The following is a 27,379-nucleotide window of genomic DNA, read 5'->3' as shown; positions in this document are numbered from 1 at the left end:
CACCCCTCTCATATATCTTTGCCCATGTCCCCCATGTCACCCCTCCGCAGCAGAATGACAATGATTGTCTATATTTATTATTCCGCTGACCAACTGTTCCTCCAACCAATACTCTCACAGAGAGGCACAGTCCTGTCATATCAGAAAGGGAGCGAGAGAGAGAGAGAGCGAGAGAGTGAGAGAGAGAGCGAGAGAGAGAGAGAGAGGGGAACGGGAGAGAGACAGTCAGACACTGTCAGTCATAGAGTGTATGACCAAGAAAGAGGACAGGGAGATATAGACAGCAGAGAGGAGAGAGGAGTGCAGACCCAGCAGGTTATGAAGAGGACTAGTAGGATTACATTGTCAGAGCAGACCTAGATTAGCTGAGCTAGCTGACCTGGTGGAATACAGCACAGAAGGCAACCATCTTCACTTGGGCCAACTTGGGCCAATATCTGGAGGACCAGATCAGTTTGGGAGTACAGTAGCTGGCTGGCTGAGGAGGCCATTTTAGCGACCGACTTCACTTCATCCAAACTTTCCAGGTAGAGTCAAGATGGGGGACAGTGGTGGTGAACCGAACCTGCAGTCCTACATTATGGACGAGGAAACTCTGAAGAGAAAGCAGAAGGAGAAGCTAAAGAAGCTCCTGGCCACTGGAGGAAACCCTCGGCCCGCACGCTCTCTCTTCTTCCTCACGCTGAAGAACCCTTTCCGCAAGGCTGCCATTAACATCGTGGAATGGAAGTATCCTTTAGTGGTCAGGGGCCAGAGGCCAGAGGTCAGGGGTCAGGGGACAGGAGTGTGTGGGAAAATGGGACGGGTTGTCACTTGATAGCCATGCTCAGAGTCATGTAGAAATGATGTAGCCTGATGTCAGATCTGTTTGTGCTGTCTTGTCAACACAGCACAAACAGACTAGATATGAAAGGTTTTAACCATGAAGCAGGGTCATGCTCTTAGGCATTCATGGTTTGAAAGCACTGCACTTATATTGTTTCTTACATGGCCAGATAGTGAAGCCTGTGTTTGGACTTGCAGGATAGAAAATGACTGTTGATGACACTGATAATGCACCTTTAGTTTGGTCTTGTTCTGATGGCCAATTCAACCCAGTAGTGTTTTCCACATGGTGGTCTGGATAATGACTGGGCTGTTAGAGAGATAAGGATTTGTGTATTTGATGGATCACAGAGAACTCTGAAGTCTTTGAATGGGTCCGAGCAGCAGAGAGTTTGGGAACAACTGCCTCAGGGATCTGAGGAATGGCTGGGTGAGTGATGAGTCATCTCTTTATAAAGTTGAGTCTCTATATATAGCAGTAGTAGAATGATTATTACTCTGATACACTCAGACATTACAGTCCAACATACACATAAAAACCACTGAACACAGCACAGGAGGTTGGTGGCACCTTAATTGGGCAGGACGGGCTCATGGTAATGGCTGGAGCAGAATTAGTGGAATTGTACCAAATACATCAAACATAGTTTCAATGTGTATGATGCCATTCCATCCGCTCAGTTCCAGCCATTATTATGAGCCGTCCTCCCCTCAGCAGCCTCCAGTAGAACACAGCCTTTATATTTTATGGAGGTTGAGTCCAGTCTGCAGCCATGCTGAACACTGGTTACATCTGTAGAGTGGCTTCAAGCTCACTTGAGCACTAGAGCGACAGGTTGATAGCCCTGCTGTACCAAGAGTTATGGGCTCAAACTATGGGTTTTATAACAACATGATGTAGCATCAAGATAGAGTGGAGTCAACCCACAGTGGGCAGTGACTGGGAGACAACACAATTATTTTTGAATTATCTTGTAAATGCATAATATCTTCAGGGCAATTCCACCACTGCTCAGAATCCCAATTCAGCCCTGTTCATAATGAATCCCATGTACAAGGCTGCAGTTCTGTTTTGGTTATGAGTAATTCCTCTGGCTGCAGTAATGTTCCACTGAGATGTGTTATAATCCAGTGAAGCCGTTGATGGACGTTTCTGGACATGTAAAATATGCGGCGTAATGATATTCCTGGGGTTGTACGGACACCTGTCCTCCCTCGTCACAACCTAAAAACAGACACGCTGTGAGAACACTGCCTCAGATACAGACTGCTGGCAGGACTGGCTACTGCAGTCTGAGAGGGCACAGCATCATTTGTATTTATTTGATTTATTGAACCTTTATTTAACTAGGCAAGTCAGTTAAGAACAAATTCTTATTTACAATGACGGCCTACCAAAAGGCAAAAGGCCTCCTGCGGGGACGGGGCCTGGGATTTAAAAAATAAATAAATACAATATAGATATAGGACAAAACACACATCACAACAAGAGAGACAACACAACACCACATAAAGAGAGACTTAAGACAACAGCGTAGCAAAGCAGCAACACATGACAACACAGCATGGTAGCAACACAACATAACAACAACACGGTAGCAACAAAAAGTGGTAGCAGCACAAAACATGGTACAAACATTATTGGGCACAGACAACAACACAAAGGGCAAGAAGGTAGAGACAGCAATACATCACACGATGCAGCCACAACTGTCAGTAAGAGTGTCCATGATTGAGTCTTTGAATGAAGAGATTGAGATAAAACTGTCCAGTTTGAGTGTTTGTTGCAGCTCGTTCCAGTCGCTAGCTGCAGCGAACTGAAAAGAGGAGCGACACAGGGATGTGTGCTTTGGGGACCTTTAACCGAATGTGACTGGCAGAATGGGTGTTGTATGTGGAGGAATAGGGCTGCAGTAGATATCTCAGATAGGGGGGAGTGAGGCCTAAGAGGGTTTTATAAATAAGCATCAACCAGTGGGTCTTGCGACGGGTGTACAGAGATGACCTGTTTACAGAGGAGGATAGAGTGCAGTGATGTGTCCTTTAAGGAGCATTGGTGGCAAATCTGATGGCGGAATGGTAAAGAACATCTAGCCGTTCGAGAGCACCCTTACCTGCCGATCTATAAATTATGTCGCCGTAATCTAGCATGGGTAGGATGGTAATCTGAATCAGAGTTAGTTTGGCAGCTGGGGTGAAAGTGGAGCGATTACAATAGAGGAAACCAAGTCTAGATTGAACTTTAGCCTGCAGCTTTGTTATGAGAGAAGGGCAGTGTACCGTCTAGCCATACTCCCAAGTACGTGTATGAGGTGACTACCTCAAGCTCTAAACCCTCAGAGGTAGTAATCACACCTGTGGGGAGAGGGGCATTCTTCTTACCAAACCACATGACCTTTGTTTTGAAGTTGTTCAGAACAAGATTAAGGGTAGAGAAAGCTTGTTGGACACTAGGAAAGCTGTGTTGTAGAGCATTGAACACAAAATCCGGGGAGTGGCCAGCTGAGTATAAGACTGTATCATCTGCATATAAATGGATGAGAGAGCTTCCTACTGCCTGAGTTATGTTGTTGATGTAAATTGAGAAGAGTGTGGGGCCTAGGATTGAGCCTTGGGGTACTCCCTTGGTGACAGGCAATGGCTGAGACAGCAGATTTTCTGACTTTATATACTGCACTCTTTGAGAGAGGTAGTTAGCAAACCAACCAAAGATCCCTCAGAGACACCAATACTCCTTAGCCGGCCCACAAGAATGGAATGGTGATGATAATGTAGTTGTGGTATATCATCCATGATAGTACCCTGATTATGGCTTTGTATTTATTACACATCCAGGAGTGTAATATTACACAAGATTGACCATTTGAATGTGCTGTACTGAAGGGAGACAGATATTTGAACTCTCCACCATCTTTACCCGGTACAGCCAGAAGAGGCCTGGCCACCCCTCAGAGCCTGGTTCCTCTCTAGGTTTCTTCCTAGGTTCCTGCCTTTCTAGGGAGTTTTTCCTAGCCACCGTGCTTCTACATCTGCATTGCTTACTGTTTGGGGTTTTAGGCTGGGTTTCTGTATAGCACTTTGTGACATCTGCTGATGTAAAAAGGGCTTTATAAATACATTTGATTGATTGATCTTTACCACAGGTGGCAATGTAAATAGGTCAGATTTTCTTGTAACTGACCCATTGTGTTGGCCTCAAACGTCTTCCAGTGTTTTAGATATGGGGACGTCCCTATTGAGGGGTCGGGTGGCACTGACATGCACATACAGCAGACTCACTTTATTGATGACTCACATTTTTATGATTCAGATTGCCAAGATTGCAATGGTTACGCTGTTAATAGTTATCCAGTAACCTAGTGTTTCTCAGCTCCTCCAATACCCCTGAACAGCATACATTGTTGTTGTAGCCCTGGACAAACAACTGACACAAAACTAGCTAGAGCACGAGTTCACTGTAATATGAGGCCTACGGTAGCCTGTTAAACCATACTGTACACCTTAAGTGTCACGATCGTCTTGAGGATAATGAGTGGACCAAGGCGCAGCGTGTGGAAAATACATKTCTTTTATTTGAAACGAGTGAAYCACGAAACGAACACTTATAACAAAACGAAACAAAACAACCGTGAAGCTACAAACGTAAGTGCAATACAAAAGCTACAAACGTTCTACATAGACAATTACTCACAAAACCCAATGCCTATGGCTGCCTTAAATATGGCTCTCAATCAGAGACAATGAACCACAGCTGCCTCTAATTGAGAACCAATCTAGGCAGCCATAGACATACAAACACCTAGACAAGACAAGACACATTTAACATACAAACCCCTAGACAATCCCAAAAACACATACATTCCCCATGTCACACCCTGACCTAACTAAAATAATAAAGAAAACAAAGAATACTAAGGCCAGGGCGTGACATTAAGGCTATTTAGATCAGTCATCTGATATTTGGGTGAGGTTGTAAGATCTCATCGAGATGCATGTGTGCTACCTGAAGGCCTCGAACAGTGGAATAGCTATCCATATCCATCCATACTGCTTGGTTAGGTAATATCAGTGTGTTCCTCTGTGTTTGAAAATAAATGAGCATACCCCACACACCGTTTAGATACTCTGTGAGCATCTCACTGTCTTTTGAAATGATATTAATACTATACATCTTGCATCCAGTGGTGTAAAGTACTTAAGTAAAAATACTTGAAAGTACTGCTTAAGTCGTTTTTTGGGGTATCTGTACTTTACTTTAGTATTTATTTCTTTGACAACTTCTACTTTTACTCCACTACATTCCTAAAGAAAATAATGTACTTTCTACTCCATACATTTTCCCTGCCACCCAAAAGTACTCATTAACATGTTGAATGCTTAGCAGGACAGGAAAATGGTCTAATTCACACACTTAAAAAGAAAATCCCTGGTCATCCCTACTGCATCTGATCTGGCGGACTCACTAAACACAAATGCTTTGTTTGTAAATTATGTATGAGTGTTGGAGTGTGCCCCTGGCTATCCGTAAATTTAAAAAACAAGGTTTTGCTTGATATAAGGAATTTGAAATAGTTTTAGCAATTACATTTACTTTTGATACTTAAGTATATTTAAAACCAAATACTTTTTGACTTTTACTCAAGTAAGATTTTATTGGGTGACTTTTACTTTTACTTGAGTCATTTTCTGTTAAGGTGTCTTTACTTTTACTCAAGTATGAAAATTGGGTAATTTTTACGCTAGTACTTGCATCTCTGTAATCCACTGGATGTGTGTACACAGTGTAAATTGAACCTTTCCTAAGTGTTTGCCTTCAGACCGTTCGAGATCATTATCCTGCTGACCATCTTTGCCAACTGTGTGGCCCTGGCTGTGTTTCTTCCCATGCCTGAGGAGGACAGCAACAACACCAACAGTAACCTGGTGAGTATGGACCGGTATGGACCCAGTACCCATCTCACATCTCATATGATGCAGAGCATCTTATTCTACTAGTTGTGGTTGAATGAATTGAGGTTGGGAACCAGGGTTTTCACAGGAAGCCTCCCTGTCTGACATGAATACACAGAACATGTATGTCTGAATGTGTAGTGAGCACCGCATTCATACCTCGATCATGGAGGTGAATGAGCTGGTTATTTTGTGGCCCTGCTGCAAATTGGTCACCGTTCTGTTGTAGGAGCACAGTTCATAAATCAAGCAAACTGGGATCTGGAGCCTAGTGTGGCCATCTTGGCTACACTTCTCATGACTTATAACAGGCACGAAGGCCTGGATGTTTGGTGTAATCCAGTTTCAGTGCAATTTGATCTAGCAGCAAGGGCTTGAAATGTTGTGGGCCCGATGCCAGACTGGAACTAACTGCTATCCAACTATGATAGTTCTGCTCATTTTGAGTTTTGTCTGAAAAAGATAATGAAATCAACCACAAAATGCCCATTTAAGAAATGGGTAGATCGAGATGTCTATTTCTGATTGACCCAGTCAGGAGATAAAGATAGAGGTTGTCGAAACAGACGTGAAGAAGCCCTGCACCCTATCATCTCTGTATGTCATCATCAGTGGACATGTGTGAGTGTAGACTGCTGTACAATATGAGTGTATTTGTGTGTCAGAGAAACCTGATGATGCATCAATATACTGTACATGTCCATGTCCTCTGGGATGATAGTGACCTGTTGCTTGGTGTATGAATCCAGCCGTGTTGAAGCAGGGTGAGGACAGGAATGAACAGGGATACTTTTCGGCCCACTACACCCTATTACTGAGAATCATGTAGTGAGGGGGTGTGCAGTTTTCTTAATCAGCCACATGAGAAGCAGCTGCCATATGCTTTGGCTGGGGTGGAACCACTGACCTGATGCCTGCAATATCTCAGTCATCCGTCACTTACAGTTACAGAGACACAGATCCAGGCTCAGTTTCATCTGCCTGTAGGTGGAAGGGATGGGGTGTTCTGTAACTGTAATGACCTGTGCTATTTGGAGTCTGGCTTTTTGAATGATCTAAGATACAGTTCACCTTTCGCCATGGCTGAATGTGCACTTTTCAAATCTTGTGTGTACGGAAAAGAAAAATGTGTTTTTTTTAAGTAACATCAGTGCAAGATTTACAAGTGCTGTTATAGTGTTGTTATACTGTGGTGTACTAGTTGGAATACTGTTATGGATAATTATAGTGGTCTCAGTTATTATAGGCTGTGAAATGCTGGGTCAGATTGTACTAGAGCTAAGTTGTCTACCCATCAAAGGCCATCTCCAAGAGGATATTTTTGTAACCCTAATAAAGGCTGGTCATTTTTTAGCTCACAGACATCCACTAGAGAGTAGGCATCAAAACAGTATTATGAAGGAAATACAGACTGATGCTGTGTTGGGTCTTCTCTTTTGATAAGCTACTGCTGTACAGTAGCATGGCAACATTTAATTTCCTCTTTTTTTTAAGGAGTGGGGCTGTCCCACTCCTCTCGTATGTTTTAGTTTTATTTCTTGGATAGGATAGATAGAGAGGAAAGAGAGTTTCATAGAGTTGCTGAAATAGCAGTGATCCAGATTCAAACTTTACATGTTTGCAGTTGCAGCTTAGGCTACAGTAGAGTAAACATGTATAGCTGTGAGCTTGATGCAACCGATTCCAAAATTGACTCTTGGCTTAAAAAACATAATTTGTTCCTTCTAGTCATGATGTCTGTTCTACGGATCTTAACCTGGGCCACATTGTGATGTCAGAGACAGAGGGACTCTGTTCACACCAGAGCAGTGGCCATCAGGTTACAAAAGCTTTTTTACCTGTAAAGCACAGACCCATAGAGAGACTGTCCCCGTCCCTGCTGCATAATGTCCTTGGCCCAGCTGACTGAGAGGGACAGGTGCTCCCTCTCCCCCTCCTGGTCCCCTCCCCTCAGCTGGGTGTGTAAAGGCTTTATATATATCCACCTACCATACCACATGGACTCAGTGGGGCACCAGAGGAATGTGTGACGCCACTGTTGAGCCGCATCATGTAATCAATATGTGTGTGTGTGTGTGTGCGTGTGCGTGTGCGTGTGCGTGTGTGTGTGTGTGTGTGTGTGTGTGTGTGTGTGTGTGTGTGTGTGTGTGTGTGTGTGTGTGTGTGTGTGTGTGTGTGTGTGTGTGTGTGTGTGTGTGTGTGTGTGTGTGTGTGTGTGTGTGTGTGTGTGTGTGTGTGTGTGTGTGTGTGTGTGTGTGTGTGTGTGTGTGTGTGTCTGTGTGTCTGTGTTGTCTGTGTTGTGTGTCTGTGTGTTAGTATGTGAAACCCGAAGACACATTCTATAAATGCCCCTATAGGAATGTTCATGACTTGACAGAATCTAACCCCAATGTAATTTAGGTTCACTGTGCTACATACAGTACAGCACTTTGAAACGTTATTAAAGGTATTGTTTTTACGCTGTAAACTGCTTACACATGCCCTTATCCTGGTGGGCTGAATAGTCAGACCCTATTAAGAAATCCTACCTCAAATAGAACACGTTACCCATGGCCACTTGTTGGTGTATCTGTCATCACAGACGTATGCCTATTTGTTTTTTTATTTATCACTTGCCCATGCTCATGATCACGTTTCAAGTTCAAGTTTAAGTTCATTTGCCAAGTTATGATACAGGCACAAAAGTATATACACATTAGATGTCTTGTAAGTCAAGAGCCCCTATATAACAGACCGTACAAATACAAATAAGTAGCCTGATTAATTGATATACTGCTTTGTAGATTTAAAAAAATGAAGGCAGATCATTTTTTATACTAATAACCATTATCTCTAAACAATAAGTCCCACTGAGATAAGGAAGCTCTGTCTGGAGGGAGACCTGGGTGCTGTCTGAGTATTATGTGAGGGATGTGAAGGGTTAATAAAATCAGACAGGGCGGTGAGTGAGTAGGTGCCATTTTGGGGACCTTAGCTCTGAAGTGTTCAGTTGTTAGTCAGCGGGGCCATTCCCTGTATGCCTGGCCTGTAATGGGAGAGGAGAGACACAAATACACAGACCAGGGAGCTATACTGGGGGATTTTTACCAAGCAGGATCAATGACTTAGTCAGATTACCTCTTGTAAATACTACAAAATGACTCAATATTCCCTGTGTAGTGTAAAAAGAATATACTAGAAATGGTTGTTGTGCCATTGACTCCTAATCCCTGACAAACTAGCCATCAGTTATAACATGTTTGGAGCATTTGCTACCAAGCAGAATCAACGAATTGTAGTCCATTACACATATAATTATGGGAACTGTAGTTAGTACATCATGATACCCTAACAAGCCGTCATTGATGTTTTACAGGAAAGTCTGGAGTACATCTTCCTCATCGTCTTCTCCATAGAGTGCTTTCTAAAGATAGTAGCCTATGGATTTCTATTTCACGAGAATGCATATCTACGGAACTGTTGGAACATACTGGACTTTGTCTGTGTGTCTGTTGGGTAAGTAGGGACAACGGATATGGAGATGGAAATGTACTGCCATGCTATAACTTTTCTTTCTGTGAACCCATATGATGTTGTTTATCTCCCTTTCGTGCTCTTCTATCTTTGAACTTCTTACCTCTCCCTCTGTCTCTCTTCTTCCCCTCTCCCTATCCTCTCCCCCTTCTCTCCCTCTCCAGGCTGTTCGCAGTCATCGGTGACTCCATCACCTATATCAGTGGTGTGGAGGCTCAACCAGGGGAGAAGGGAGGAGGCTTCGATATGAAGGCCCTCAGGGCGTTCAGGGTGCTCCGGCCCCTCAGGCTGGTCTCTGGAGTCCCCAGTAAGGATCACTGTAAAATAGAGACCTTGTAGCAGTCATAAGGGCAGGAAATCAGCAGAAGGCAAGGCAGGTTAAAGTATAGATTTATTTACAAGTCTTGGTGATCCATTTAATACAACATATTCAAACAAAAAGTAATCATAGTTTTACAATATAGATACAATGGCAACAGTCAAAATAAATAGCCTCTGAATCTAGCTTAACCTGTCCTGAATGGACACAGGTATATAGGGCAAGACAGCCTCCCCTTGAGAAACCAAAATGAATCTGCCTTTAAGGACCTCAAACACAAGGCCTACTGTATGCACTGGGCCCAACCAAATGGGCAATTACCAAGAAACTGGTTCATTTAGGGCAATTTCCATATCAATCATTACATTAGAAAATTAGCCAAAATGATACTTAATTATGATATAACATCACAGTTCCTAAACTGAACACTTTTATCTCAACTCACAGTAGGCATAGGATACTGACTCTGAGGAGTCACGTGACACCACGTATTTGTTGCGTGCTATCTCAGTATTTGGCGCCTTGGCGTGACGGAGAAACCAGACACACACGGAGCGATCCAAACAAAAGACATCGGATATTTTTTTTATTTTTTTTAATGAAACTAAATAAACCAAAACTTTTTTCTCACTAATGTAGCCTAGTTTGTAAACTCTGCAAACAAAATGTCTAAATTCTGAATATGAGAACGGTAAATTAACGCGATAGCCCTAGCCTAATACATTTAATGAATTAACAGAAATGGTTGATATAAGCAAACACTAACATTCTAAATTACTGGGAAATTACGAGGATTAACGGTAAATTATATGTTTTGCGGGGAATTCGGGCGCATTCAAAACAATCATCGCCCTGTTGTCGCGGGAAGCATAGAGCACGTTGCCCCCATTACAGGAAGCATAGAGCACGTTGCCCCCATTACAGGAAGCATAGAGCACGTTGCCCCCATTACAGGAAGCAAAGAGCACGTTGCCCCCATTACAGGAAGCAAAGAGCACGTTGCCCCCATTACAGGAAGCAAAGAGCACGTTGCCCCCATTACAGGAAGCTAGAGCACGTTGCCCCCATTACAGGAAGCAAGAGCACGTTGCCCCCATACAGGACGCAGAAGAGCATGTTTGCCCCGTTACAAAGAAACAGAGAGCACGTTGCCCCAGTTACAGGAGCAGAGAAAACGTTGCCCCCATTACAGGAAAACAAGAGAGCATGTTGCCCCCGTTACAGGAAACAGAGAGCACGTTGCCCCAGTTACAGGAAGCAAGAGCACGTTGCCCCCCTTACAGGAAGCAAGAGCACGTTGCCCCATTACAGAGCAGAGCACGTTTGCCCCATTACAGGAAGCAGAGAGCATGTTGCCCCCGATTACAGGAAAGCAGAGAGCACGTGCCCCAGTTTACAGGAAGCAGAGAGCACGTTGCCCCCATTACAGGAAGCAGAGAGCATGTTGCCCCTTACAGGAAACAGAGAGAGCACGTTGCCCCAGTTACAGGAAGCAGAGAACACGTTGCCCCGCATTACAGGAAGCAAGAGAGCATGTGTGCCCCCGTTACAGGAAACAGAGAAGCACGTTGCCCCCAGTTACAGGAAGCAGAGAGCATGTTGCCCCCGTTACAGGAAACAGAGAGCACGTTGCCCCAGTTACAGGAAGCAGAGAGCACGTTGCCCCCGTTACAGGAAGCAGAGAGCACGTTGCACCCGTTACAGGAAGCAGAGAGCACGTTGCCCCTGTTACAGGAAGCAGAGAACACGTTGCCCCTGTTACAGGAAGCAGAGAGCACGTTGTGTCCGTTACAGGAAGCAGAGGGCACGTTGGTGGTGAGAGGAGCCTAGCGCTCACCACAACCACATTCCGAAAACACTTTCCTTCAGCGACAATGCTAGTGTCAAATACAACTTGATTTGGATAATTCCAGTGAGTTTGCAGTCTGATTAAGTTAACTTATCATTGGTCGACTACTAGGCCTATGACATTTAAAATGCGTGGTCACCCTCCAGGCCTGCAGGTGGTGATGAATTCCATCCTGAAGTCCATGTTACCTCTGTTCCACATCTCCCTGCTGGTATTCTTCATGGTCACTATCTATGCCATCGTGGGACTGGAGCTCTTCAAGTGCAAGATGCACAAAACCTGCTACTACACAGGCACAAGTAAGGAACAGAACACACATTTATGCATATACATGCACAAGCACACACACTCACCCTGCCTATATCTTTTCCCCAATTGTCCTTCAGATATCATAGCCACGGTGGAGAATGAGAAGCCATCTCCTTGTGCCCAAGCCGGGAACGGGCGGCGCTGCACCATCAACGGGACAGACTGTAGGGCAGGTTGGGCCGGACCCAACAACGGCATCACACACTTTGACAACCTGGGCTTCGCTATGCTCACTGTCTACCAGTGCATCACTACCCAGGGCTGGACCGACGTGTTATACTGGGTACTGTATTACATCACCCCCTATACCCATATACTGTATATTACTACTGTGTTGTATATCTCAGATTTACCCCACTTTATGAAGTTCAAATTTCAATAAGGCACTTGCATATCTGAGCTATCTGGTTGTAAGTGCATGGTAACAACAACGTAACTTAAAAGAATAGAGAAATCCGCACACTGCTCTTGCTAGTATCCCTCTTTTTTTATTGACAGTTACCTATCGGCCTCATGGCATTCGTCAAAAGCTCTGAGGAAATCCAAGAGGCCAACACATAAGCTTAAATAAAAAACAGTGATACTAGCAAGAGCAGTATGCAGGTTTATCGTTTCTTTTAAGTTGCCTCAGTTAATGTAGCCCATATCTGTACTATCACTCTGTCTCATGTCTGTCTCTCCATCTCTCTTTCTTTCGCTCTCTCTCTCTCTCTCTCTTTAAGTGCATGCTGGGAGTGTTTTGTAGTTGAGAGGCCGTGTGGAGGGCTCTGTCCTTACTTATTTTCTTGATTCTTTCCTTAGTCTTTTCTTTAAATGTTTATTTTCTATGGTGTTGTTTCAATGCACTGTTAGCTTAGCGGTACCCACTGTTTTTATTTTTCAAAGTTAGGGAAGAGGAAGAGGACAGAGTTTTAGTTTCCTGGGGATTTGAATGGTGTGGTATGCGCGATGGCTTCGCAGCCTAGCGCAGAGGAAACYCTGTCGTTACGTCAGGTGTGTCCTGATATTGGAGTTAAGGTGGAGGAGGTTCTGCTCGCGGTCCGCGAACAGGCAGGAGCTGAATTTATACATTCCGCATCCAAAATGAACAAAGCTGTGGTTGTGTTCATGAAAATAGTACATTTGGTGGGTAGTGCCGATTTCTCCTCTTTCGACTAGAGTGGTAGTTGCAAATCTGCCTCCATTTATTATGGATGATCAAATCCGGAAAGAGCTGAGTTGGTTTTGGTAAGTTTGCTAGTGGTTTTCGTGTCGGCAGGTTTTCATGCAGATGCCGTTAAGCACGTTGTTTCATTCCGGAGGCAAGTGTTCATGTTTCTGAATAACAATGAGCAACAGTTAAACAGGCATTTTTAAAGTGAGGCATGGGGAGGAGCTCTACGTGGGGTTTGCCAACACAGAGTGTGCGGATTTGCCAGTGTTTTGAGTGTGGGGATTTGCCAGTGTTTTGAGTGTGGGGATTTGGGGCATAAAGGCACATAAAGGCTGTAGACAAGGTGAGGGCACAAGCGCCAGTGGGGGAAATCAAGGTCAACGTGCAGGGGGGAATGAGACGCAGGCAGCAGAGGCTGGGCCTAGTCATACTATAGATTGTGGTGTAAAATGAGGCTGGGTCTAGTCAGGCTATGGATGGTGGTGTAGATGAGGCTGGGTCTAGTCAGGCTATGGATGGTGCTGTAGAGAGGCTGGGTCTAGTCCAGGCTATAGATGGTGGTGTAGATGAGCTGGGTCTAGTCAGGCTATGGATGGTGGTGTAGATGAGGCTGGGTACTAGTCAGGCTATGGATGGGGTGTAGATGAGGCTGGGCCTACTCATGCTTATTGTGGTGTAGATCAGGCTGGGTCTAGTCAGGCTATAGATGGTGGTGTAGATGAGTCTGGGTCTAGTCAGGCTATGGATGGTGGTGTAGATGAGGCTGGGTCTAGTCAGGCTATGGATGGTGGTGTAGAGGAGACTGGGTCTAGTCATGCTAGTCAGGATATGCTAGTGGATGAGGAGAGTATAGTGGGGAAGTGCAAGCAACTGGGGTGGTGGAGGAGGATGTCAAGCCGAAGAGGAAAAATGGAGAGAAGAAAGGTGGGAGGGGAGAGGCTGATGTGGTCAAAGGCACTAAGGAACCTTTGCCTGGAGCTGGGGGGAGGCCCCGACTAGAGAAAAAGGGCAGGTGGTCAGAATGGGAGATGGAGATGAGGAGGTGGAAGGTGAGTCTGAGGAATAGGACGATGAGGAGGCTTTCTTTTCAGACTCTTCCTCAATGGGTCCAGAGCTGACAGCCTGTCAGGCAGAGGTGTCAAAGTACACGATGAGGGAACTGTCAAGGTTCCTGAATGAGACTGAAGGGAAAAACGTTAATCTTGAAGCTTTTTTTGCGATCCGGGAAAGTTTATAAGGTCAGTACAACACGCTATGAAAAATGAAGGGCATGGTATCCTCTTACCAAGGAAACATTTTAGGTTGAGGAAGTGGGTCACAACCGTGCGTAAGGGTCAACCTTCAGATGCTATTGASATGAATAGTTTTTTTCTGGCACTGGGGCTTTTTGAGGTTTGTTATTGGTCTCTTTCATTGCTGGCCTTTCTCCCACTTATGGAGACTCTTCAGGGAGGCTCGCTTAATTWAAATGGCGCCAGAGATACAGGAAAGAGGAGTTTGTTGGGTGAATATGTAAAACCAAAACAAGTACAGGTGTTGTTTCTGCAGAAGACTCATAGTGATGCGATGAATGAAGTCAATTAGGGGCTCTGGTAGAAAAGGGCAAGTGTGCTGAGGCGTGGAACAAATGTTAGTGCAGGGGTGGCAGTCCTTTTTGCACCGGGTATGATGGTAAAAATGTGCTCCTCAAAGGAGGTGTGTAGGGGTAGACTGCTTGTAGTAAAAGCAGACATTAACAACAGGGGTTTTGTCCTTATAAATGTGCATGCACCTAGCATAGGGAGAGAGAGGGGGTGTCAGACAGGAAATCTCACAGGTAGRGCCTGAGGAGACGCTGGTGGTAAGCGTGGACTGGAACTGTATGATGGATTTTAGGAAAGATAGAAATGGGGTGGAGTCTCATTCAGGCTCAGTGGGGTGTTAAGGGACATCATTAAAAACCTCTACAGGATCAGTGTCTTCCTCGTGGGACTGTTGAGCTAATGTAGCCTAATGTGAGAAGCATGAGGTTGTAAGAAACAAACAAAAAAATCCTAGAACATAGACATATCTGATGTGAGCAGAAAGCTTGAATTCTTGTTAATCTAACTGCACTGTCCAATTTACAGTAGCTATTACAGTGAAAAKATACCATGCTATTGTTTGAGGAGGGTGCACAAWTATGAACTTGAAAATGTATTAATAAAACATTTAGGCATATTTGGGCAGTCTTGATACAACATTTTGAACAGATATGCAATGGTTCATTGGATCAGTCTAAAACGTTGCACATACACTGATGCCATCTAGTGGCCAAAGTCTAAATTGCGCCTGGGCTGGAATAATACATTATGGCCTTTCTCTTGCATTTCAAAGATGATGGTATTATCTTTTACCAGATCTAATGTGTTATATTCTCCTACATTAATTTCAAATTTCCACAAACTTCAAAGTGTTTCCTTTCAAATGGCATATCCTTGCCTCAGGTCCTGAGCTACAGGCAGTTAGATTTGGGTATGTCATTTTAGGTGAAAATTTAAAAAAAGGGTCAGAATCTTTAGAGGTTGCAGTTTGACCTAGTGGATGTTTGGAGAACTAAACATCCCAACACAAGACAGTATACATGGGTGAAGGTCTTTGGAGCTAGGGTGAGTGCAGCCCGACTAGAGCATGTCCAGAAATCAGAGCAATAGGCTGTTGGGCGCTACCATTCTCCCGGTGGGTTTTACGGATRGCCACATAACCATGGCTCGGCTGTCTATTTCACCAGGGCCTCGGCAGGAATCCTATTGGAAGTTTAATGTAAAGCTCTTACAAGATGCCATGGTGTTTTTGCTCAGGTTTCCAGACTTTTTGTGAAAGGTGGGGGCAGCAAAGAGAGTAGTATGAATCTTTGAGTCAATGGTCGGATGTGAGAAAAGTCCAAATTCTGCTTTTCTGTTAACATTATACAGCTCTCTCATCCTCAGAGGCCAGGAAAGTATTGGGGGAACTCGAGCGTAGTATCAGTGAAGTGGAGGTAGAGATGGTGGGGCAAGGCAATGTAGGCCTCCAGGCTAATTTAGCTGAATTACGTAGGGACCTGGGCAGTTTTTTCCAGGCATATTGTGTACCGGGACGCTCAATCACGGACAACTTGTTCTTAATCAGGGACATGTTGGACTTGTCGAGAGTTTCTAATGTGAACGTTGGACTGGTCTCTTTAGACCAAGAGAAGGCTTTTGATAGAGTGGACCATGAGTATCTGTTCAATGTGATGTCTGTGTTTGGGGAAAGGTTTTTAGCTTGTGTGAAGATGTTGTATGCTGGGGTGTCATGTATGGTCAAGGTGGAAGGGGGGCTCAGTAGGCCAGTCTGGGTGAGGCAGGGCATTAGACAAGGATGCCCTCTATCGGGCAAATGCAACTGTGATGGTCAGTGATGGGCAGGATATGCAGGCACTAGAGACTAGTCTGAAGGTGTACGAGGGAGCTTCTTCAGCTAAGATGAACTGGGGCAAGAGCAAAGCTCTGTTATGGGGGGTATGGAGGGTTAGTGCCTCCCCTCTGCTTCCAGGGGGTTTGCAGTGGGGCTGTGAAGGGCTTAACATTTTGGGGGTGTACCTGGGCTCGGAGATGTGGGTCAGGAAGAACTGGTTGGGGCTGTCACAGGCAGTGGTGTCAAGACTGGCCAGGTGGAGGTGGCTCCTGTCCCAAGTGTCATATAGAGGGAGGGTGCTGATAATCAACAACCTGGTGGCATCCTTCCTATGGCATACACTGGCTGTCCACAACCACCCCCCCCGCGCCGGTCTGCTCGCAGATTTGCTACACCAGCCGGTGGATTTTTTTTCTGGTTGGGTCATCACTGGCTGAGGGAGGCAGTGTTGTACATGTCCGTCCACAAAGGAGGACAGGGTCTGGTGGAACTGGAGAGCAGGGTGGCTGCATTCTGACTAAAGGCGGCGCAGAGGCTGCTGTACCATACTGATGTCGGCTGGAGGGAACCAGCATGCACGCTGCTGAGGAGTGCTGGCGGATTAGGGTTGGACCGGCAGRTGTTCCTCATGAGGCTGTAGAGTCTGAGTACAGCAGGTCTCTCTGATTTTTACTCTGCAGTGCTGAGGGCCTGGCAGCTGCTAAGGCCCGCACGAGAAGGGGATGTGGAGCCTGGGCTGTGGGAGGAGCCTATCTTCCACAATCCAGCCATCCTTTTGAGATCGGTTCAATCGGCCACCCTGCAGAAGCYACTGATGGCAGCGGGTTTACTAAGGCTGGGTGACCTGCGACTACTGGGGGAAGAGGGGTGGAAAATCCCAGAAGTCGTGGCACAATAAACAGGATTAACATCTCTTAGGCTGCTGGAGAGATTCCTGGGTGAGGTCCAGGAGGCACTGTTTGAGTCGGTAAGGGGGGTGTTTGAGCGGCCAACGGGGGAGGGGTCACCAATGTTTCCACAGCTGCAGGTGACGGCAGAGACTGGGGACTAGTAAGGGGGTATAAAGGACTTTAACACTCCGAGCCTGGGGGAGTTTGAGGGGGTGGGAGGTAAAGCCCTCTACAACCTCTGTATTAAGGTGAGGAACATTAGGAGCCTAACAGGAGTGAAGGGACATCAGTGGCAGGGGTATGTGTGGCGGTGGTTTTTAGATGGAGGGGGCTCTACAAACTCCCAGTACCAAAGAGGTCAGGGCCACTAAAAGCTGGTTGGCACGGGTCGACCCGGGAGTCAGACAAGGGTGTTCTTTCTGTGTTATGAGTGAAACTGTGATTCATGTGTTTTCTGTGTGCGCCAGGTTAATGCCATTAATGTCTCTGTTGGGATGTCTGTATGAGAGGTTGGGGATGGGTCTTACTGTTGGAATGTTTATAATGGGGTACAAGTATTCAAATAAGGAGAAGGCCAAATGTGTGTTGTTGAATTTTCTGTTTGCTCAGGCAAAGTTGGTGTCACACCCTGGCCTTAGTTATCTTTGTTTTCTTTATTATTTTAGTTAGGTCAGGGTGTGACATGGGGATGTATGTGTTTTGTATTGTCTAGGGMTTTTTGTATGTTTATGGGGCAGTGTTCAGTCTAGGTGTCTGTATGTCTATGGTTGCCTAGATTGGTTCTCAATTAGAGACAGCTGTCTATCGTTGTCTCTGATTGGGAACCATATTTAGGCAGCCATATTCATTAGGTAGTTGGTGGGTGATTGTCTATGTGTAGTGTTTAGTGTCAGCACTATTTGTTCTATAGCTTCACGTTTGTTGTTTTGTCTAGTTTGTATAGTAGAAAGACAAAATGTCCAAAAATATTTCCTTCTCTCTCAATTCAATTTCAATTTAAGGGCTTTATTGGCATGGGAAACATATGTTAACATTGCTTAAGCAAGTGAAGTAGATAATAAACAAAACTGAAATAAACAATACGAAATGAACAGTAAACACCCACAAAGTTCCAAAATAATAAAGACATTTCAAATGTCATATTATGTGCAAATAGTTGAACTACAAAACGGAAGATAAATAAACATAAATATGGTTTATATTTACAATGGCCTTTGTTATTCACTGGTTGACCTTTTCTTGTGGCAACAGGTCACACATCTTGCTGCTGTGATGGCACACTGTGTTATTTCACCCAATAGATATGGGAGTTTATCGAAATTMGGTTTGTTTTCAGATTCTTTGTGGGTCTGTGTAATCTGGGGGAAATATGTGCCTCTAACATGGTCATACATTTGGCAGGAGGTTATGAAGTGCAGCTCAGTTTCCACCTCATTTTGTGGGCAGCCTGTCTTCTCCTGAGAGCCAACTCTACCTATGGCAGCCTTTCTTAATAGCAAGGCTATGCTCACTGAGTCAAAGCTTTCCTTAAGTTTGGGTCAGCCACAGTGGTCAGGTATTCTGACACTGTGTGCTCTCTGTTTAGGGCCAAATAGCATTCTAGTTTGCTCAGTTATTTTTGTTAATTCTTTCCAATATGTCAAGTAATTATCTTTTTGTTTTCTCGTGATTTGGTTGGGTCAAGTTGTGTTGCTGTCCTGGGGCTCTGTGGGGTCTGTTTGTGTTTGTGAACAGAGCCCAAGGACCAGCTTGCTTAGTGGATTATCTCTCTGTAGGTGATGGCGTTGTTATGGAAGGTTTGGGAATCGCTTCCTTCTAGGTGGTTGTAGAATTTAATGGCTCTTTTCTGGATTTTGATAATTAAGGGGTATCGGCCTAATTCTGCTCTGCATGCATTATTTGGTGTTTTACGTTGTACACAGAGGATATTTTTGCTGAATTCTGCATGCAGAGTCTCAATTTGGTGTTTGTCCCATTTTGTGAATTCTTGGTTGGTGAGCGGACCCAAGACCTCACAACCATYAAGGGCAATGGGTTCTATAACTGATTCAAGTATTTTTAGCCAGATCCTAATTGGTATGTCGAATGTTATGTTCCTTTTGATGGCATAGAAGGCCCTTCTTGCCTTGTCTCTCAGATCGTTCACAACTTTGTGGAAGGTACCTGTGGCGCRGATGTTTAGGTCYAGGTATGTATCGTTTTTAGTGTGCTCTAGGCCAACGCTGTCTAGATGACATAACACATATGGAATCATGTAGTAACCATAAAAGTGTTAAACAAATCAAAATATATTGTTCTTATCTGACTTGCCCAGCTAAATAAAGGTTAAATAAAAATAAAACAAGTCTCTCAGCCTGTACTTGGTAAGGATCTGTCTCTGCTTCGTATRTCTGACAGAGTAATGATAATCAGCCAATTCATATTCTCTGTTTAGGGCCAGATAACAATTTAGTCGGCTTTGGGATTTTGTTTTGTTTTTCCGATGTTGTAAATATCAGTCCTTTGATTGGTTCATGATTTTTAAAATGTGGATTATTTCTTTTGAAGCAGTGCTGGTGTCAGCTTGGTTGGTTAGGTCCAACACCAGCTGACTGAGAGGGCTCGTTTCTGAGCTCAGCTCTAGGGTTTGAAGTGCTTTAAATTGGAGACTTGAATTTGGACTTAAATTTAGGTGTGGCCAACATTTTAGTTTTTTTCATTACCACTGGAAAGCGGCCCAATTCTGCCCAACCTGCATTAGTTGGTGTATTTCTCAGGACTTTTCCGACAGAATTCTGCATGTAGGGCTTCAATTGGATGTTTGTTCCACATTTTAAAGTCCAGTTTATTGAGTGGCCCCAAAACTTCACTTCTGTAAAGAGCTATTGGTAGGATTCCGCTGTGAAATATTTTGGTCCAAATTCTAATTGGGATGATGATTTTGAATAATTTCATTTTTATTGCATACGATGCTCTGCAGGCTTTTTCTTTGAGTGCATTCACTGCCATATTAAAGTTTCCCGATGCACATATGGTCAGACCAAAGTATGAGTCATTTTTAGTGTGTTCAATTATGATGTTGTCCAAGGTGAGTTATTTTTTTATTTATTTACTGCCAGGGTCCAATTATGTCAATATTGCTCTGAAATAGTAAGGTTCTGTTGAAGACCTTCTTTGGTTGGTGAAAGACGAACCAAATCATCAGCATATAGCAGATATGTTACCTCTGTGTCCAATAGTGTTATTCCTGGGGCTGCAGAATGGTACAACATGTCTGCTAATCAATTGATATAAATGTTGAAAAGGTTTGGACTCAAACTYCAGCCTTGTCTCACACCTCGACATTGCAAAAATAATAATGTTCTTTGATTTTGGATTTTTATTGCACACATGTTTTCTGTGTACATACATTTTATTAAGTCATACACTTTACTACCAAGCCAACTTTGGAGAATTTTGAAGAATAGCCCTTCGTGCCAAATAGAATCAAATGCTTTTTTAAAGTCAATAAAGCAAGCAAAGATTTTTCCCTCTTTTTTTCGGTGGATGTGTTTATTAATTAGTGTGTGTAAGGCGTATATATGGAAAGTAGTGCGATGGTTGGGGAGAAAGTCAATCTGACATTTACTTATAATTTTTTTTATTGAAGAAAGGTTTTAATTCTTGACTTCAAAAGGCTTTCCCAAGTTGCTGTTTATGCAAATTCCCCTGTAATTATCGAGGTCTGATTTGTCTCCACTTTTGTGGATAGGGGAGATGAGCCTCTGGTTCCAGACATCAGGAAAGCAGCCAGAAGTTAGTACCATGTTGAACAATTTAAGCACAGCATTTTGCAACTGTTTTTCAGCATTTCATTTCTGATGTTATCTTGACAACAGGCCTTCTTTGGTTTTATAGATTTTAGCTTTTCATTTAGTTATTGTTGGGTTATTGGGTAATCTAATGGATTTTGGTTGTTTTTAATGAKTTATTCAAGGATGTTAAACATTACTTAAATTTCTAATTGGGTATGCTGTAAGTCTTTTTGTGGGATGTTTTTGTATAGATTATCAAAATAAGTTTTCCAAATTCATTCATCTTGTATGGCTAATTCTTGTGGCTTTGCTCTGCTTAAATTGTTCCACATGTCCCATAACTGATGTTGTTCAATTGCGTTTTCAATTTCAACAAGTATCTTGCTGTTATAATTCAATGTCTTGCATTTCAGTGTATGTTTATACTGTTTCAGAGTTTCAAACTATTCCTAGCTTAGCTCTGGGTTGTTTTGCTGCTTATGTTTTTCATTTGACATTTGTCTTAGATTGTTTTACATTCGGTATCAAAATGTTTTTTGCTTCTAATGTTTTCTTAGTTTTTTTCTCTCTCTCTCTCTCTCTCTCTCTCTCTCTCTCTCTCTCTCTCTCTCTCTCCCCCATCTCTCTATCTCCGTCTCCCAGGTGAATGATGCTATTGGTATGGAGTGGCCATGGATGTATTTTCTGACTCTCATCTTGGTTGGCTCCTTCTTTGTGCTCAACCTGGTCCTGGGCGTGCTCAGTGGGTAAGTGGAGACACCACACATACATCACCTGGTCTGTCTCTCTTTCTCCTCCATTTCTCTCATTTTTATATTTTCTCTATCTCTCTTTTACCTCCGTCAGTGAATTCACTAAGGAGCGAGAAAAGGGCAAGGCGCGCGGAGAGTACACAGAGATGAGGGAGACCCAGCAGCTGGATGAGGATGTGAAGGGCTACATGGAGTGGATCACACAGGCCGAAGTCATGGACCCCGACGGGGAGGGACAGGGTACTTATGGCTTCCTAACCCTATCACCAACACACAACAGGATCAATTAGAATAGAAGAGTACAATATGAGTCAGCCCTTATCAAACACCATGCAGTGACATCAGTGTCTCTTGTCCCAAGGCCTGCTACCCCTGGAAGATGGAGAATCTGAGGCAGGGAGTCTAAAGGACATGGACACCATGCAAAAAATTATGTACTACTAGTAAGTACACCAACACCTGCCTCTGACTGGGACAACACTCAGGTGTCTTGATGAAAGGAAAACAGACCTCATGAGTCTGACACATCTCCTAACATGACATCTCTTCATCTTCTCCTCTCCCTCATCTCTCACTGTTCAGCAAGCTTGCTCGTAAATGGAACATTTTCTTCCGGCGTAAGTGTCTTGTGTATGTGAAATCCCGTATGTTCTACTGGTGGGTGATCTTTCTGGTGTTTCTGAACACGCTGGCCATCGCTACTGAACACCACAAGCAGTCCCAGCAACTCACTGAGTGGCAAGGTCAGTATCTACACATATCTATAGCATATCTACACACATTTTTTTATTTTATATTTTACCTTTATTTAACTAGGCAAGTCAGTTATAACAAATTCTTATTTTCAATGACGGCCTAGGAACAGTGGGTTAACTGCCTTGTTTAGGGGCAGAATGACAGATTTGTACCTTGTCAGCTCAGGGATTTGATCTTGCAACCTTTCGGTTACTAGTCCAACTCTCTAAATACTAGGTTACCTGCCGCCCCACACAAATCTATAGCGTGTCTACACATATCTACATCTACACATATCTATAGAATAAACTCACGAGTGGGAAGGCCAGTATCTACACAAATCTACAGCATATCTATCAAATAAACTAACTGGTGGCAAGGTCACTATCTACACATATCTATAGCATATCTACACATATCTACAGTATGTCTATAGAATAAACTGATATACATGTAACTGAGTTAGGAGTGTGCCGTAAGCTTACTCTAKAACTAGCTTAAAATGTCACCAATGTAGCTAGCGAATTGGATCCTTTTCTATAGCTCAATTGCTTGGTATGTTGTCAAGGAAGGCGGTCACGTGTGTTTGCGATTAGAGGATCACTAGTTCAAGCCTYGTACGGGACAGGGACATTGGAGGAAGCTATACTGTTAGTGTCACATTAGCCTCACCAAATTTTATTAGTCACATTCGCCAAATACAACAGGTGTTCACCTTACAGTGAAATGCTTACTTACAAGCCCCTAACCAACAATGCAGTTACAAAAAAATACGGATAAGAGTAAGAAATAAAAGTAACAAGTAATTAAAGAGCAGCAGTAAAATAACAATAGCCAGACTATATACAGGGGGGTACCGGTACAGAGTCAATGTGCGGGGGCACCGGATAGTTGAGGTAATATGTACATGTAGGTAGAGTTATTAAAGTGACTATGCATAAATGATAACAACAGAGAGTAGCAGCGGTGTAAAAGGCCTTCCTCTGACACCGTCTGGTATAGAGGTCCTTGATGGCAGGAAGCTTGGCCCCAGTGATGTACTGGGCTGTACGCACTACCCTCTGTAGTGCCTTGCGGTCGGAGGCCGAGCAGTTGCCATACCAGGCAAGGGATGCAACCAGTCAGGATGCTCTCGATGGTGCAGCTGTAGAACCTTTTGAGGATCTGAAGACCCATGCCAAATCTTTTCAGTCTCCTGAGGGGGAATAGGTTTTGTCGTGCCCTCTTCACGACTGTCTTGGTGTGCTTGGACCATGTTAGTTTGTTGGTGATGTGGACACCAAGGAACTTGAAGCTCTCAACCTGCTCCACTGCAGCCCCATCGATGAGAATGGGGGCGTGCTCGGTTCTCTTTTTCCTGTAGTCCACAATCATCTCCTTTGTCTTGATCACGTTGAGGGCGAGGTTGTTGTCCTGGCACCACACGGCCAGGTCTCTGACCTCCTCCCTATAGGCTGTCTCGTTGTTGTCAGTGATCAGGCCTACTACTGTTGTGTCATTGGCAAACTTAATGGAGTCGTGCCTGGCCATGCAGTCATGAGTGAAAAGGGAGTACAGGAGGGGACTGAGCACGCACCCCTGAGGGGCCCCTGTGTTGAGGATCAGCGTGGCAGATGTATTGTCACCTACCCTTACCACCAGGTGGCGGCCCGTCAGTAAGTCCAGAATCCAGTTGCCGAGGGAGGTGTTTAGTCCCAGGTTCCTTAGCTTATTGATGAGCTTTGAGGGCACTATGGTGTTGATATGCTGAGCTGTAGTCAATGAATAGCATTCTCACATAGGTGTTCCTTTCGTCCAGGTGGGAAAGGGCAGTGTGGAGTGCAATAGAGATTGCGTCATCTGTGGATCTGTTGGGGCAGTATGCAAATTGGAGTAGGTCTAGGGTTTCTGGGATAATGGTGTTGATGTGAGACATGACCAGCCTTTCGAAGCACTTCATGGCTACAGATGTGAATGCTACGGGTCGGTAGTCGTTTAGGCAGGTTACCTTAGTGTTCTTGGGCACAGGCACTATGGTGGTCTGCTTGAAACATGTTGGTATTACAGACTCGGACAGGGAGAGGTTGAAAATGTCAGTGAAGACACTTGCCAGGTGGTCAGCGCATGTTCGCAGTGCACGTCCTGGTAATCTGTCTGGCCCTGCGGCCTTGTGAATGTTGACCTGTTTAAAGGTCTTACTCACATCGGCTGCGGAGAGCGTGATCACAAAGTCTTCCAGAACAGCTGGTGCTCTCATGCATGTTTCAGTGTTATTTGCCTTGAACTGAGCATAGAAGTAGTTTAGCTCATCTGGTAGGCTCGTGTCACTGGGCAGCTCCGGGTGTGCTTCTCTTTGTAGTCTGTAATTGTTTGCAAGCCCTGCCACATCCGACGAGCGTCAGAGCCGGTGTAGTATGATTCGATCTTAGTCCTGTATTGACGCTTTGCCTGTTTGATGGTTTGTCGGAGGGCATAGCGGGATTTCTTATAAGCGTCCGGGTTAGAGTCCCGCTCCTTAAAGGTGGCAGCTCTAGCCTTTAGCTCAGTGCAGATGTTGCCTGTAATCCATGGCTTCTGGTTGGGGTATGTACGTACAGTCACTGTGGGGACGACGTCATCGATGCACTTATTGATGAAGCCAATGACTGATGTGGTGTTCTCCTAAATGCCATTGGAGGAATCCCAGAACATATTCCAGTCTGTGCTGACAAAACAGTGCTGTAGCTTAGCATCTGTTTCATCTGAACACTTTTTTATTGATCACTGGTGCTTCCTGCTTTAGTTTTTGCTTGTAAGCAGGAATCAGGAGGATAGATTTATGGTCAGATTTGCCAAATGGAGGGCGAGGGAGAGCTTTGTATGCGTCTCTGTGTGTGGAGGAAAGATATTCCAGAGTTGTTTTCCTCTGGTTGCACATTTAACATGCTGATAGAAATTTGGTAAAACGGATTTAAGTTTCCCTGCATTAAAGTCACCGTCTACTAGGASCGCCGCATCTGGGTGAGCGTTTTCTTGTTTGCTTATGGTGGAATACAGTTKATTCAATGCTGTCTTGGTGCCAGCCTCTGACTGAGGTGGTATCTAAGCAGCTACYAAAAATACAGTGTGGTAGTGTCTACAGTTTATCATGAGATACTCTACCTCAGGTGAGCAATAGCTCGAGACTTCCTTAGATATCGTGCGCCAGCTGTTATTTACAAAAATACATAGTCCACAGCCCCTTGTCTTACCAGACGCCGTTGTTCTATTCTGCCAATACAGCATATAACCAGCCAGCTGTATGTTGATAGTGTCGTCGTTCAGCTACGACTCTGTGAAGCATAAGATGTTACAGTTTTGAATGTCCTGTTGGTAGATTAATCTTCCACATAGGTCATCTATTTTATTCTCCAAAGATTGCACGTTAGCAGAATGGAAGGAGGTGGGGGTTTATTCGACCGCCTATGAATTCTCAGAAGGCAGCCCACCCTCCGGCCCCTTTTTCTCCACGCCCTCTTCACACAAATCACTCGGTTGGGGGCACGTAAAACGTCTGCCTTCTTCTCCGGCGTCATCTTATGGTTGAGCTTCCCTGAGAAGCCTCACCTTTGGTATAACAGCCTGTGGAAGTTCTTGTCAGAAAAAGGCTAGAAGAAGGTGGAGTGTATTCAAGCTGTTTGCCCCTCCCCACAATTGGAATAACCACCTTCAAAACAGAGGCGGAGATTCCAAACCGAAAGCCAATAATTTTCACTTGTGCCCACGTGGGGTAGTGTCATTTCAACCAAATTATGTATTATTTGTGAAAAATCTACATCTACTCACAGCCAATCAGCCTGCAGCAACTGGCAATAGCGCTCCACTCATACCTACTATTCTGGAGAACAACGTAAGCGAGGCCTGGAAGCCGAGGCTAGCATCACACTGAAGTTGGTTTCATATACACAGCATCTAACATGTGTGGTTGTCTCTGACATGACTAACACATTCAGTAATTCTCTCTCTTTATCTCTCTCTCTCCCTGCCTCTTCTTCTCTCTCACTGCCTCTCCTTCTCTCTCCCTGCCTCTCCTTCTCTCTCCCTGCCTCTCCTTCTCTCTCCCTGCGTCTTCTCCTCTCTCCCTGCCTCTCCTTCTCTCTCTGCTCTCTCTCTCCTGCCTCTCCTACTCCTTCTCTCTCCCTGCCTCTCCTTCTCTCTCCCTGCCTCTTCTCTCTCTCCCGCCTCTTCTTCTTCTTCCTGCCTCCCTTCTCTCCTGCCTCTCTTCTCTTCCCTGCCCTCTTCTTCCTCCTCTTCTCCCGCTCTCTTCCTTCTCTCTCCCTGCCTCTTTCCTTCTCTTCTCCCTGCCTCTTCTCCTCTCCTCCCCGCCTCTTCCTTCTCTCTCCCTGCCTCTCCTTCTCTCTCCCTGCCTCTTCTCCTCTCTCCCGCCTCTTCTTCTCTCTCCCTGCCTCTCCTTCTCTCTCTGCCTGCCTCTCTCTCTCCCTGCCTCTTTCTCCTTCTCCCGCCTCTTCTTCTCTCTCCCTGCATCTCCTTCTCTTCTCCTTCTCCTGCTCTTCTTCTCTCCTCCTGCCGTCTCCTTCTCTTGCTCTCTTCCTCTGTCTCTGCTCTTCTTCCTCTCTCACTGCCGACCTCTCCTCTCTCTCACCTACGGTCTCTCCGTCTCCTCTCCCCGCCTCTGCCCCAGACACTGCCAACAAGGTTTCTGCTGTCTCTGTTTGCCATTGAGATGTTTATAAAGCTGTATGCTCTGGGCCTCAGCAATAAGCTTCATATCGTCTCTGTTCAAAGAACGCGGTTCGAACTTGTAGCTTCGTGTCTCCAGACCGGCGGGCATGTCTGGAAACTCAATTCCTCCTGGGTTACCGAGCATGAAGTCATGGCCGGTATCTTTAGCACCGGAGTGCGTACGTGGCGGCAGACCTCCTCAAAGGACCTTCTGTCGCGGCTCCTGTATGTGTAG

The 27,379-nt window shown here is 44.7% G+C and overlaps 1 pseudogene; it reads left to right on the top strand.

Moving 5' to 3' along the window:
• Positions 1 to 152: 152 nt before the first annotated feature.
• On the top strand, positions 153 to 27,379 carry LOC111970718 (dihydropyridine-sensitive L-type skeletal muscle calcium channel subunit alpha-1-like; annotated as a pseudogene).

Source organism: Salvelinus sp. IW2-2015, linkage group LG11 (genome assembly GCF_002910315.2).
Source record: "Salvelinus sp. IW2-2015 linkage group LG11, ASM291031v2, whole genome shotgun sequence".
NCBI classification, from domain to species: Eukaryota; Metazoa; Chordata; class Actinopteri; order Salmoniformes; family Salmonidae; genus Salvelinus; species Salvelinus sp. IW2-2015.
Note: the sequence above shows the minus strand (reverse complement) of the source record. Positions and strands in the feature narration are given on the sequence as shown.